A 13292-nucleotide genomic window follows, 5' to 3' on the forward strand; every position below is an offset into this window, starting at 1 on the left:
AGGCTTTTTTATCACACCTGTTTCCATACTTTAGTGGGTATCATGTTCGCCTCACATGTTTACAAATCTAGCCATCTCAAGGGGCGGCCATTTTGTCACTTCTGTCGACTGAAAATGACATCACAGTTACTAAGGGCTCATGTAACGACCAATCACAGCTCACCAGCTTTCTGAAGCTGAGCCATGATTGGTCGTTAGCTGAAGCCTGAGCAACTGTGATGTCATTTTCAATCAACAGAAGTGACAAAAGTGCCCTGAGATGGCAAAAAACGTGTGGATTTTGCTGCTTAACTCATATTCCACAAATGCAATATTAATCAGAATGCCGTGTTTCAACTAGTGGGTCTGCATGGATCATATTCTTGAAAAAAACGTTTGGTTTGACTTTCACTTTAAGAAAAATTGAATACCTGATTTACGTTCAATGTGAATACCAGAGCTGGGCATCGCCTAACCGCCACCGCGTTCCGTCCTGCGTATTTCATCGACCATGTGGTCCCGGTCTATGCCTCGTCTGCGACAGCCAATCGGCGTCGAGAAAGTAATCTTCACGTCACAAGTAAGCGCCCCACGAGCAGACACGCCGTCAAACAAAGAAAAAGTATCAAACAAAAACAACAGACACACTCACACGCACAAGCGTGGTGATTGGTGAAATAACAATATGGGGCACACGTCATTGCGTCTGTGGGATGGCAAGGTACACAATTTTTTCAGGAGTGCGGCACCAACGTGTGACGTGGTACAGGTTAAGTTCGTTCTCGATGTTGTTTGGCTGACTTGGACCGACTGGGACCACTTGGATCGATTAAATATGCAGACGGGAAATAGGCGATGCCCAGCTCTGGTGAATACTAGAATTTACATATTTTCACAAATACATTTTTCAAACAATGATTTGATACCTATTTATTTATTTATTTTCTCATTGAAATATTACCGGTAGTCTTTTTAAATGCAGAAATGCATCTAAAGAAAAACAAATGTTTACATACATAAACAACTTTAGGCTGGACATATTTATGTCCGGCATACAACCCAATTAAGTGATTTTTATACAGTTACTTCAGAACTCACTATAGAGTCAACTTCTGACTTCCAGCATGTGAAAAAGCTTTTTGACTGGCTGCTATAAACTTTGTCCTCTCTAACTACTGAGCCAGCTGCACTGACCCCAGGACCTGCATTAGCCAGATCACATCACATGCAATACCACTTATTATAACAAAAAACAAATGTAATACAGCGCTGAATTCTATGTGTAGTCTATCAGATTGTACTCTGTGTGTGTGTGTATTATATATATATATATATATATATATATATATATATATATATATATATATATATATATATGTATATCACAGTCAGTTCATTTGAACAAGTAGGACAACAAAAATAGTTAAAATGAACAAAAATGAGTTACAGCATGACTCAGTGGTAGAGTGGTTGCCCCCCAACCTGAAGGTTGTGGCATCACGCGGCTTGTGGACATGTCGAAGTGTCCTTGAGCAAGAGCCTGAACCCCCAGTTGCTCCTGATGCTGTGTCATCAGTTGGTAAAATGAGGAAACAGTGTTAAAGTGCTTTGAGTACCTCAGATAGAAAAGCACTATCAAGTGAAAGCCCATTTACCTTTTACAAAAATGGACCAATAGGCAAGTTTACATAACATAGGATCAGACTTCAATGGTGTGCTGTGGGTTTTTCCCGATGTTGAATATCTGCCTCGGCTCAATAAAGGGTGGAAAACACTGCATTAAAGAACTTCACATTAAATACTTGTAACAAAATATCATGGTGAAAACAGACAAACAATTTAACCCAACTTTCAGGGTTTTTTTTGTACAAAACTACCCAGAAAGTTGGGTCGAATGGAAGTAGCAGGTGGGTCCATTTTTGAGTTAATAACTGTTTTTAGAGTGTACAGTTAACTTTTGAGACTGTGTTTAATTAATGTGTTATTTGGACAAACAGGGTGTGATATAGTTACAGTGCTGTTTCTTGTTGTGAGTTAAATTATTGATACTTTAGGTATTAAATTATTGAGACTTTTGATGACACCCTTAGTAACAAAGGTTGTGCAGTCAGTACTATATTTACATTATTATTTTGGCCGACCCTCTAAATACAGTGTGGAAATGTAGTTGTAACAAGAAGGTGACAACACAGCTAGGTCGACTGAAGGCACTTAATTTGCTGATTTTGAAATGTACTGGCAGGCTGAAACAAATGGGTTTGCTGGCTGGAATAGTGGCCTCTCAGCCCATAAAGCAACCCAGCCAAAAAGGGAATTCTCCACCTGACAATCTAAACCTCACGTCTGCTCAGACCACATCTAAGTGGCCGACGCATAGTAGACAGTAGGTCTAACGCGACCTATTTCACTCTTACATACAGTATGTGCACAGCGGTCCTCTAATCCGCTTTTTGCATTATAATTTTTAAATCATCTCGTCTCCAAATAGCCACTTCACATCAGAGATGTGTTTCCGCCATGTTGTGACTTAAAGAGAATGAAATTAACCTCTTTGATTGACCCTGACCAATGAAATCAGATATGACCACTCCCACAGAAGCACAGCCCTCCCTCTCTCAGGTCCGCCGGCCTGTGCTCATCTGCGAAATTACCAATCAGGTCTAACTCCCCTCTGTGCAGAAATCTGCCACATGCCGCGCAGGATTGCCGTCATGAAAATAGAGCCCTTAGTGTTCAATGAACCTAACATGCATAGAAAACCCACGCAAGCACAAGGAGAACATGCAAACAGCTTGTAGGAAGGCCATAGCCAAGATTCAAACTGAGTAACTGTAATGCAGACATGCGAAACACTAGGTCCCCTTTCGAGGGTGTCAGGGGAGTGGATTTTCACTCATGTCCCATCCCACTGCCACAGAAAAAATCCCGTCCCGGATGTCCCAGTCCCGGACCATAGTTTAGAAAATAAATAAATCCTGTCCTCTCCCAGTCAAAACGACTACCACCCAATCCTGCTCCCGTTCAGCATGACTCCCACTCCCGTATGGCTCCCATTTTGGAGATCAGCTACATAAAAAAACAACAACTGAAGTTGCATTTTACTCATTTATTGAAGTTAATTGCACCCTTTTTCCTCATGGACTCTCACTATTTCGTGCAACATTTTTTTACCCTACTGAATAATCCCGCTCCATCAACTTTTTATCGTCTACCGTCCCAATCACGTGATTAAAGGTAAACTTGACTTCCATCCCTTGGGAATCCCACGTGATCCCCCCAAAAATGTCAGCCTCGATTCCCCTTGCTGCCCCCTCCATTCAACATCAATCTCAAATTGTAGACCTATATTATGCTCCTTCATCACTGGCACTTCTTTGTCGCAAAATACACATTCTTGTTCCCATCTTCTTCCTTAAATTGTTTTCTTCTTGCACATTGACTAATTGTTGATATTTCCGTTATAGGATGTGGGTCATAAAAATCACCATGAGAGATGTAGCTTTGGTAAATACAAGCTTGATTAGAATGGAATTATAGAATTTTGAATTACTGACCACCATGGATGTTATTAACACAAAATTTGATCGCTGCGTATGACCCATCAATTCTATATAGACTATATCCAGTAGATATGGTTAGAGATAACCATATGCATGTTAAGATCTAGGGTGGTGCATAAATTGATGTGGGAAATTGTTGAGTTTGACATACTGTATGCTCTTTCGACTGTATAGAGTTGTCTTATTTTAAGTATAAGACTAATACAGTGGTGGATGATTCAGTGCTGAAACATTTAACCTCCAACTGCAAAGCATTGACTTTTCTCTGAATGTTAATAGCAAGCAATGATGATGTTATAAGGAAAATAATTTTGGGGGCGGGGGGGGGACTGCAAAATTGGCAACTCTAAATCGACAGCAACAAATTCTGAAAGGGAACTGAAGTGTCACAAATGGACAAATGGTTCTAGAGAGGCGCTGGTTTACCTCTTGAGCACTGCCCTTAATATGTGCATATGTGGACCGGTTCTGTTCAGGGTCACATAAGGGGCTAGGACCTATTCTAGCTGACTAAAAAGGTAGACTGCACACTGGACTGGTCACCATTCCCAAGGCAGATACAGTATGTGCCCTTGGATTAACTGGCAACTTGTCAAGGCAACATAACAGTCGGTTAGCAGGCAGAATCAATACAGTGTACCAGATTTTCCGGACTATAAGTCGCGTTTTTTTTTTTTTTTCCCATATTTTGGCCAGGGGTGTGACTTATACTCTGGAGTGACTTATGTTTGAAATTATTAACACATTATTACTGTCATGGCTTGTTAGTGTTGACTTGTATTTATGATGTTTTGCCTCCCTCTACAGGCGCTTTAGCGCTAAAGCGCCTGCACAGGGAGACAAAACATCATAAATTGTTCAGTCAACAACCTACAATCATCCACAATTCAGCTCGTATATAAATATCATTACACACAATCATCTAAGTTAGTTTCAGACGATGGTTGAACAAGAATGAACCACAAACAGGCAGACATGCTAATGATTAGCAATCGCGATTAGCATTAGCGATAGCGATTAGTATGTTCAGTCAACAACACAATACAATCGTCCACAATTCAGCTCCTATATAAATGTTGCATGCTCATTACACACAATTGTCTAAGTTACTTACAGACGATGGTTGAACAAGAATGAACCACAAACAGGCAGTTGCCTGCCTCTGGCTGGGGTATTTCATCCTGCAACCACACACGTAAGAAGCCGAGCACAGAGGGGACGGAGACATAATTACGACCGAATACATAAATACTTTTGGAGACTTGGAAACATTGTACATGGTCGGGGATAAATAAAAGACTTGTTTAATCGATCTACAACCGTTTTGGTGAGTTTAAAGTTATCTTACAGTAATTTTGTGAATGTTAGCTAAATGTTACCATCGTATCTCGGTGGAAATGATGTGTACTAAGCGCACAATTTCCTCCCAAAATGCGACTTATACTCGAGTGCGACTTATATATGTTTTTTCCACTTTATTATGCATTTTATGGCTGGTGCGACTTGTGCTCCGGAGCGACTTATAGTCCGGAAAATACGGTAACTTGTAGCAGTTTGCCAGTTTACAAAGTACAAAAACGAATATGTTGTCAATGTTTTTATGCTTGACTATTAAAAGGACAATTGCAGAGCTGGGCAGTCCTTCCCTGGGCCGAACCAGCTGGGCTGGAGCCCATTTTTGGGGCGGTGGGGGATTTGGATTTGGATTAAGAAATGTGGATTTTGGTCCGGCCCACTAATCGGCCCTCATGCGTGTGACGTGCTCGCGAGGCCGCCAAATTTTCTTCTCAGCCAAGGCTTCTTTTTGGGCTTCTCTCTACTCCCGCAACGGCGAGAGCGACAACTGCCGCATTGATTCACGTGACCGACACATGATGCTTTTGGCAACAGGTCTGCAACGCATGCCACGCACACATCAGGAATTGTTGCTGCTCTGATCGGTCCATTATGTCATTATGTTGCAATGACATACAGTTTCCCATACATAGAGGATGTACCACGTTGCTGGTGCAAAGCAAACTAGTTTGGCAGTGGCGTATGTGTAAAAAGAAGCTACTCACCCACGTTCCCCTTAGCCGTCACCTTACAGATCATTTTCGCAATAAAATTAAATGCATCGTCTAGTCATCTCGGTCCCTTTATGGTTGTAGCAGGCACGATATCCATTGTTGTCGCTGTCTTTTTGAAGCGACGCCCTCCGACTTGGAACGTAACTGTTTCAAAACAACTTGTGTCCACGAGCATAGTCAAGTTGCGCGCAGCACTCAAGGATGACGCCGGCACATCAAGGTGGAGTTCATGCACTTCTCCTGTCTCGTCTTCCCTACTTCCGGAAATACGCCATAGCAAACCTGCAGTGTATAGTGGTTTGCTGGTATGCTTTTATTTTGAAGGCTGGGAAGTGTGAAGGACGGGAAGTGTGGAAAATAAGTAACTTGTTGACTGCGACTTCTGTCCGTCTGTTGGACCCAAATAATTATACATTCAATACGACAAATCCAACCCTGGGGCTCGCAATGCAAGTAAGCACACGCAGTTGGGTAAGTACTACTGGCGCATTTGAAGCGTGTCCACAGCGGGTTTGAATTGTAAATAAGCCAGCTAATGATCTTTGAAAAGCCTCTGCCGTCAGCATCTCTCCCGCGGCGACGTCAATCACGGACGCTTTTTTGGGGGAGTGGGTCGGGGGGCGGAAAGGTACCCAGGTCAAGGGTGGAGGGTTGCGGCCGGACCGGCAAAGAAGGGTCAAGTGCCCAGCTCTGGACAAATGTCATTCCAGGCTAAATTATCAGCATTTTTCAGGTCAGGTTTTCCTGGTGAGCTTTTGTTACTCAGTATATTTGAGAGGTGTAATGCTATTAAGATTCTGTAAGGAAGACACACACACAAATGCGCGCACAGCAACACATATCCACGCCACAAGTAAATAACCTTTTGCTTATCTTTGTAAACAAGATGTGTTATGGGTGTAATTGCAAGGTGGTGAAAATTCAGTCATTGTGTTTTTCACTCTTACACTACTGCTCTAAACTCAACATCTCTCCCCAGGACACCATTAACAACAATTCTTTAGGGAAGAAAGACAGCTGGAAGGACTCCCGATCTTCATCCCCACACATTACAGGTATGGACAGTTGGAACACTACGGGCCTGAATTTCATGTCCACCGCAAGTCTCGCCCAAAGTGCAGTCTATACTGTGTGCAGGGGAGTTTTCTTTCTTTTGGCATTATCATAGATGCGCGCAGGTAGAAATAGGCATTTGCGCTGTTGTGGGAATGAACACAGCCAACTTGATTCCCCGCCAATCAAAGTGGCTCCCTTCATTCCCTTTAAAATTCATCTTAGATGAGGTGCACGGTCTACATGGTGGAGATCAGTGCACGCAAGTGTTACACGGTATACCAATACCATTACCGTACCCAGTTTTTTCTGTGTCAAAAGCGGCTCTATACTATTTAAGTAACAAGAGAGATCAGGACTGGAAGAGAGTTTGCATCCTCACTCAAAGAAGGTTTTGACGTACTGACAATGTGTCACTGTCTAACTCAAAGTTTTAAACTCTAAGACTTAAGGCCTATATGACATCATAAAGAACAAAGCATAAAAGGACCATAGCAACTGCAGAGCAACAGATACAACACATCACATCTGTAAACAACCAGGCATAACAGTACCCCCCCCTCAAGGAGCACCACCTGGTGCCCAGAATCTAAAACAACAACAGAGACTAGGTCACAAAGAAAATAAAAGAAAACAAACAAACAAAAAACAAGAGAAAAACAATTAGACTTTAGTTTCATGTTTTCTAAATCAAAACCAAAATCAAGAACAGATCTGAGAAGGCCAGACAAGAGGTTCCCCGGCGGAACCAGTCCGGTGGGCGTCCAGAAGGCCAGACGAAAGGGTCTTGGCAGGACCGGTCCGGTGGGCGACCCGGAGGCCAGACAAGAGGGTCGTGGCGGGAACAATCTAGTGGCCCTCTCGAAGGCCAAACACGAAGTTCTTGGCGGGGCCAGTCCGGTGGGCGTCCAGGAGGCCATACGAGCGGGTCTTGGCAGGAACAATCTGGTGGGCGACCCGGAGGCCAGACGAGAGGGTCATGGCAGGGACAATCTAGTGGCCCTCCTGAAGACCAGACAAGAGGTTCTTGGTGGGGCCAGTCCGGTGGGCGTCCAGGAGGCCAGACAAGAAGGTCTTGGCTGGACAAGTCTGGTGGGCGACCCGGAGGCCAGACGAGAGGGTCTTGGCGGGGCCAGTCCTGTGGGCGTCCAGGAGTCTCACCGGGTGCTGCTTTGCCTTTTCACTGGGAACCTCTCGTGTCGCTCCTTCACGATGGGTCGCTCAAGCCGTCGCAAGTCCCGGTCTGCCTCCAACCGCCCTCAGCCTGCTGGCCACCCCCAAACCCTTCGTGTAAGCTGTCTTTTCTTCCATGTTCCTCTCATCTTTGCCACCTACTTGTCCTAATTTTGTACAGGCCCCTTCTAGTTTAACAGACGATGTATTGTTTTTAGACTCAGAATTTTCTGACTGTGAAGATGGCCATGATTTGGTTAATCTCCTTTCTGATTCTGATTTTGGGCTTCCTGCTTTTTCAAGCCCTCCGCTTTTTCAGAATGCCCTGTTCCAACTAGTCAGTCTGCATAGAACATATTCTTGAAAAAAATATGTTTGCGTTGATTTCTGCTTTAAGGGATTTTTTTTAAACTTCTACCTACCAGTCTGCATCCAAACAAAACAAGATGAAAGTTGTGATGCATTTCTAACTATTACCTCAAAAATAAGTAGAATTATTTTGTTCACAGTTTCACGAGGCATTCAACTAGCTTCGAGCGTATTAGAGAAGAGTAGACACACACACACGCATGCACACGCCAAATAAATTACCGAATAAATAATCACATGCTTTTCTTTGTGTTTTAAGGTGATCAAACACAACCCGCTAGCCAATCAAAAGCAGAGGACAAAGTCCGACCCTGCACCCGCCGCCCAGCCCCTAAACCTCCAACTGCCAATGGGGCCAACAGCAGAGCCAGCACTCGAGATGCAGCTGGCGACACACGGGCTCAACCACGAGAAAAACAGCCGCAAGGCGCCACGCACACTCAGTCCTTTAGCATGCCTAGGAGCTAACGGAGAGGGGGAGCAGCGGGAGCAGCAAGAGGAAGAGGTGGAGGGAGAGGGAAAAGATGCAATTGAGAGAGAGGAGCTTGGGTGACATCAGAGGGAAGGATGGCGTGACATCATGGAGGGAAGAACGAATAGGTGAAAGACTGTGTGATGAGTCCAAGGTGAAGGAGAAAGAGAAGACCATAAATCAAAGAGCAAAAGAAGCAAATGGACTTAAAAGCTCAGGCTTAGATGGGAGGGGAAAACTATGTGCCAAAAAGAACAACCCGGGTGGAAGGGGGGGAATCCACCAACTCACTCCCTAACCAGGTTTACCTGACAGCCATGGTGGTCCCACGCACACCTGTCGCATCAAGAAAAGAAGACAAGACCAAGGCCCAAGGTAATAAATCACCTTTGGCCTCAAATTGGGTTAGGCTCTTTTGCTGTGTCCTCATGCAAGACACATGATCAGATAGCTTTACCGACTTTTTAGGCTTCAAGACAGTTTCACCTAAATAAAAATCGTACAAAATACTATGAGTATTGCAAGGTATTGTTAACTCAAATCGACTGTTTACTGTAAAAGGTGGGCGGCACGGTGGGTGACTGGTTTGCATGTCCGCCTCACAGTGCAGAGGTCGCGGGTTCAAATCAGGCCCCGGCCTTCCTGTGTGGAGTTTGCATGTTCTCCCCGTGCCTGCATGGGTTTTCTCCGGGTACTCCGCTTTCCTCCCACATGTATGATAGGTTGGTTGGACACTCTAAATTGCCCCTAGGTGTTATTGTGAGTGCGAATGTTTGATTGTCTCTGTGTGCCATGCAATTGTCTGGCAACCAGTTCAGGGTGTCCCCCACCTACTGCCTGAAGACAGCTTGGCTAGGCACCAGCACGCCCGCTAACCTTGTAAGGATAAGCGGATTGGATAATGGATGGATGGATTGTAAAAGGTTGCTGTTCAATGAAAAGAATTTACCTTTTAATTTTATGATTTTTTTGAAACCTTCAATATGAATCAGAACATTATTAATATCCTTATTTTTATTTATAAGCGGACAAAAGAAAAAGTAGCTGCTAATATGATACATGAAAAATCATGCTGGGTCCACCAACCGGTTCGAGGATTAGTGCCACGACAGGCACCGACCAATTTCGGGCCCTGACTCCGGTCGGCAGTCTTACCAATGGAGGCAAGGGACATGGCCCACTCATGCTAACTGTCTACTGCCTCCCTCAGGATGTCAAAGTTCTGCCAAGTGCTCATATGGACACTCTTGTGCTTGAACCTTGTGTTCGTTATGAACAATCTGTGACAAGCATATAAATCCAATAACAAAGCACCACTTGGATTCACAGGGCGGGGGCTATTCCTCCCAATAACACACTTCCAGATCTTACTGTCTTTGCCCGTTTGAGCACATAACAATGTAGTCCTTCTCAAATGAAATGACATACTTTTGAAAAAGAACATATTTATTTTAACAAAATTCATGTTTATGAACACATGATTGTTTCTTTGCTTGTTTTCCTAGGCCAAAACCATGACAGGAAAAGTCCAAATCCCACCGTTTGTTCCCAGTCAAGCAGTGAGGGGGCATCCAACAGAATGTCCATCAGCTCAGACACTGAGGGACCTCCACCAGAACCCCAGCACCTCCCTTCATCCCATCGAGCAAACCCTGACATCCGTGAAGAAGAAGGGGAGGGAGCATCTTGCACCTGGAAAGTCCATCAAAGTACAGACTCCTGCCCTGAAAGTGATGCAAAATCAGAGAAGAGCCAGTCAACAGTGAAGCCAGTGCATGAAAAGGCTGATTATGGGACTGAGGCTGAGAGCACCAAATCTGTCTCTCAGGGAGATATTGTACGCACACAAACTGTACCAAAGAATGAAGCATCTGCAGTGTTAAATTATGACATTCTGGCAGTTGATGAACATGCTCAGCTGGAACCGGTTGCCATCAAGGACTGCTTGCACAGTAAGAGTGGACACAACGATGACAGTGAGAACAAGTGCTCCCAGAAGCAAGTTCTTCAACCTCTTTTCTTCTGACGACGACTACACTTCCACTGGTTTGTTACCTCTTGTACTCACCTTCTCACTCACCTTCTCACCTTTATTACTGAATAGAATATAGTAGCAAACCATGTTTTTATTTTTTTTATTTTAGTGTATTAGATACATTGAGAAAGGTGATTGCTGTGCATCATTAGAAACATATTCTTGAGTTTCTGAACACAATAATACACGTTGTTCACATGAAAGCCCCATTTGGTATATGTCATGAAATGATAAATATAGAAAAACAGAAGGTATGTACAATATAAATTCCTATTTTTCAGGTGCTGGCTCATTTGGTGTGTTTTCTTGTGTTTTGGATGGAGTGGAGCAACAGCAGAGCCACAGAGCTGTGTACAGGTCAAACATGTTACCATTTTGATTGCTGCCTTGTGGCCATCGAGACGTTGGCCTGAACTGTGCTGTTCTTTATCCATGACTAGGTTTGTTCCCCGTCATTCTGATGAGCTGTACCTGGAGACAGATGACCCAGTCTTAATTCTCAACCAGTCTGAGGATCTATGGTGTCAGGGTTACAACATGAGGACCGGAGCTACTGGAATCTTCCCTGCTTTCTATGCTGTCAGGCTGACCAAAAATACTAACAAAGGTAAACAATTCAATCGAACTGTCACTGTGTGTAGCAGTCTTGACATGGGAGTAGTTAACACTCGGTGCAATCGGAGGTCTAGTGGCCAATGGTTTGTACTGTCGTCTCAAATCAAGCAGGTGGCTTATTTCAATGTCTCAGTTCAACCTGCAGTTTATACCGTATGTTTTCCTACTTGTTTGGGTTTCTCTTGGTACTCCAGCTTCATCCTACAGTCCAGTCCAAAAACATACAGTATATTGTCACTGTCATGTGAAAAACACTTATATCCATTTTTTTTCATTTTCTTATTTTTACATTAATCATGTTTCCGCGTAACAGATATCGCCTTAAAGTGAAAATTAAAATACTTTCCAAAATTGGAGATAAGTGTTTTTCACAGGACAGCGACGATATTATGTTAGAATAGTGTTTCCCAACCTTTACCAAACCAAGGCTCATAGTTTAAAGTTTAAAATCTCATGGCACACCACCAAACAGAATGAACTGATGATTTCTTATTCACAAATGTACTTACTCAATGTGACGTTTGGGCCTGTAGTTGGACACAAAGCTACTATTCTGTTGTAGGAATGGAATTGGCAACAGCTGCATACACAGGTTAATTGTACCTCACACCTGCATGAGCTCTTGCGGCACACTAATGTGCAACAGCACAGTGGTAGAAAACAATCAAGTGGTTAGAAGGCCTTATTTAGAGGTGCGGACCGCATTTCCATTATGTGTATGTGGATAAACAGATGATGCACAACACCACGCACGGGACATAATGTGGATGTTATCCATGACATGGAAGGGTTTTTTTGGCTCACTTATACACTTCCAAACACAAGAATACATTTGCTCTAAAGGGGCAGAAAGGCTTAATGCTGGACTATTAGAAGAGACCCCATTACTGATCCGTGGTGTGGGGGCACAAATACCTGGGTGCTGGCAACCCATGCTATATCACTGTTGTTCTGTCAATTTCCGTTACTTCCATAGATTGAATGATAAAATATATGATTTTCCTTCATCATCTCTCAGGACAAAAAGATGGTTCGATAGAGCAGTTCCCGGTGCGATTCTTAGGTTCTGTTCAAGTCCCCATCCAAAAAGGCAGTGATGTGCTGTGTGCTGCCATGCGAAAGGTAAACAAACACAAGTACAGTGTTGGGCAAGTTACTTCCAAAATGTAATATATTACATATTACTAGTTACTTGCATGTGAAAGTAATAAGTTTCTTTACAATATTACTCTATTTGTAGAGTAATGCGTTACTCAAGTTTAAGTTACTTTTAAGTTACGTTTTAAAAAGTCGGGGATTAATTTATTTAATAATGATTGCAAGACCTGAAAAGGAAAATGCAAAATTTGCTGCCATACTCTAACTGGTAAAGTTAACTTATGAGCATATTTAACTATATAATGTGGTCTATAATATTAAATGTTTTGACTATGGTGTGGTGGGACATCACTACCTTTGATCAATATTTGTATCAATAAGACTTATTTTTTAAAAATATAAATATTGGAAGTGATATTTTTGTCCAGTAAATAAATAATCACAGACTGTAAACCACAAATGAAATCATCATTATTCTCAAATTAATTTACACACTGGGGGCGGCATGGCTCAGTGGTAGAGTGGTCCTTTCCCAACCGGCAGGTTGTGGGTTCAATCCCCGGCCATTGTGACCATGTTGAAGTATCCTTGAGCAAGATACTGAACCCCCAGTTGCTCCCGATGCTGCGTCATCAGGAGGTAGATGAGGTACAGTGTGAAGCGCTTTGAGTACCAAAGGTAGAAAAGCGCTATACAAGTGAAAGTCCATTTGCCATTTACACACAAATAATGGTGATACATAACATATAATAAGTGGGACTTGTGAAGATAAATGGTCTAACCTGATAGATAGATAGATAGATAGATAGATAGATAGATAGATAGATAGATAGATAGATAGATAGATAGATAGATAGAAACACACAGAC

At 43.0% G+C, this 13292-nt stretch overlaps 1 pseudogene across 1 annotated transcript; it reads left to right on the forward strand.

The window, feature by feature from the left end:
* Positions 1-490: 490 nt before the first annotated feature.
* Positions 491-11211, forward strand: LOC147148096 (uncharacterized; annotated as a pseudogene). The gene is made up of 6 exons (XR_015086367.1): positions 491-559; positions 6588-6663; positions 8463-9050; positions 10181-10721; positions 10992-11067; positions 11151-11211. The product of XR_015086367.1 is annotated as an uncharacterized LOC147148096 (transcript).
* The last annotated feature ends 2081 nt before the right edge of the window (positions 11212-13292 follow it).

This window comes from Filicampus tigris, chromosome 4 (genome assembly GCF_054856515.1).
Source record: "Filicampus tigris isolate MCC_2025a chromosome 4, RoL_Ftig_1.0, whole genome shotgun sequence".
In the NCBI taxonomy this organism is placed as follows: Eukaryota; Metazoa; Chordata; class Actinopteri; order Syngnathiformes; family Syngnathidae; genus Filicampus; species Filicampus tigris.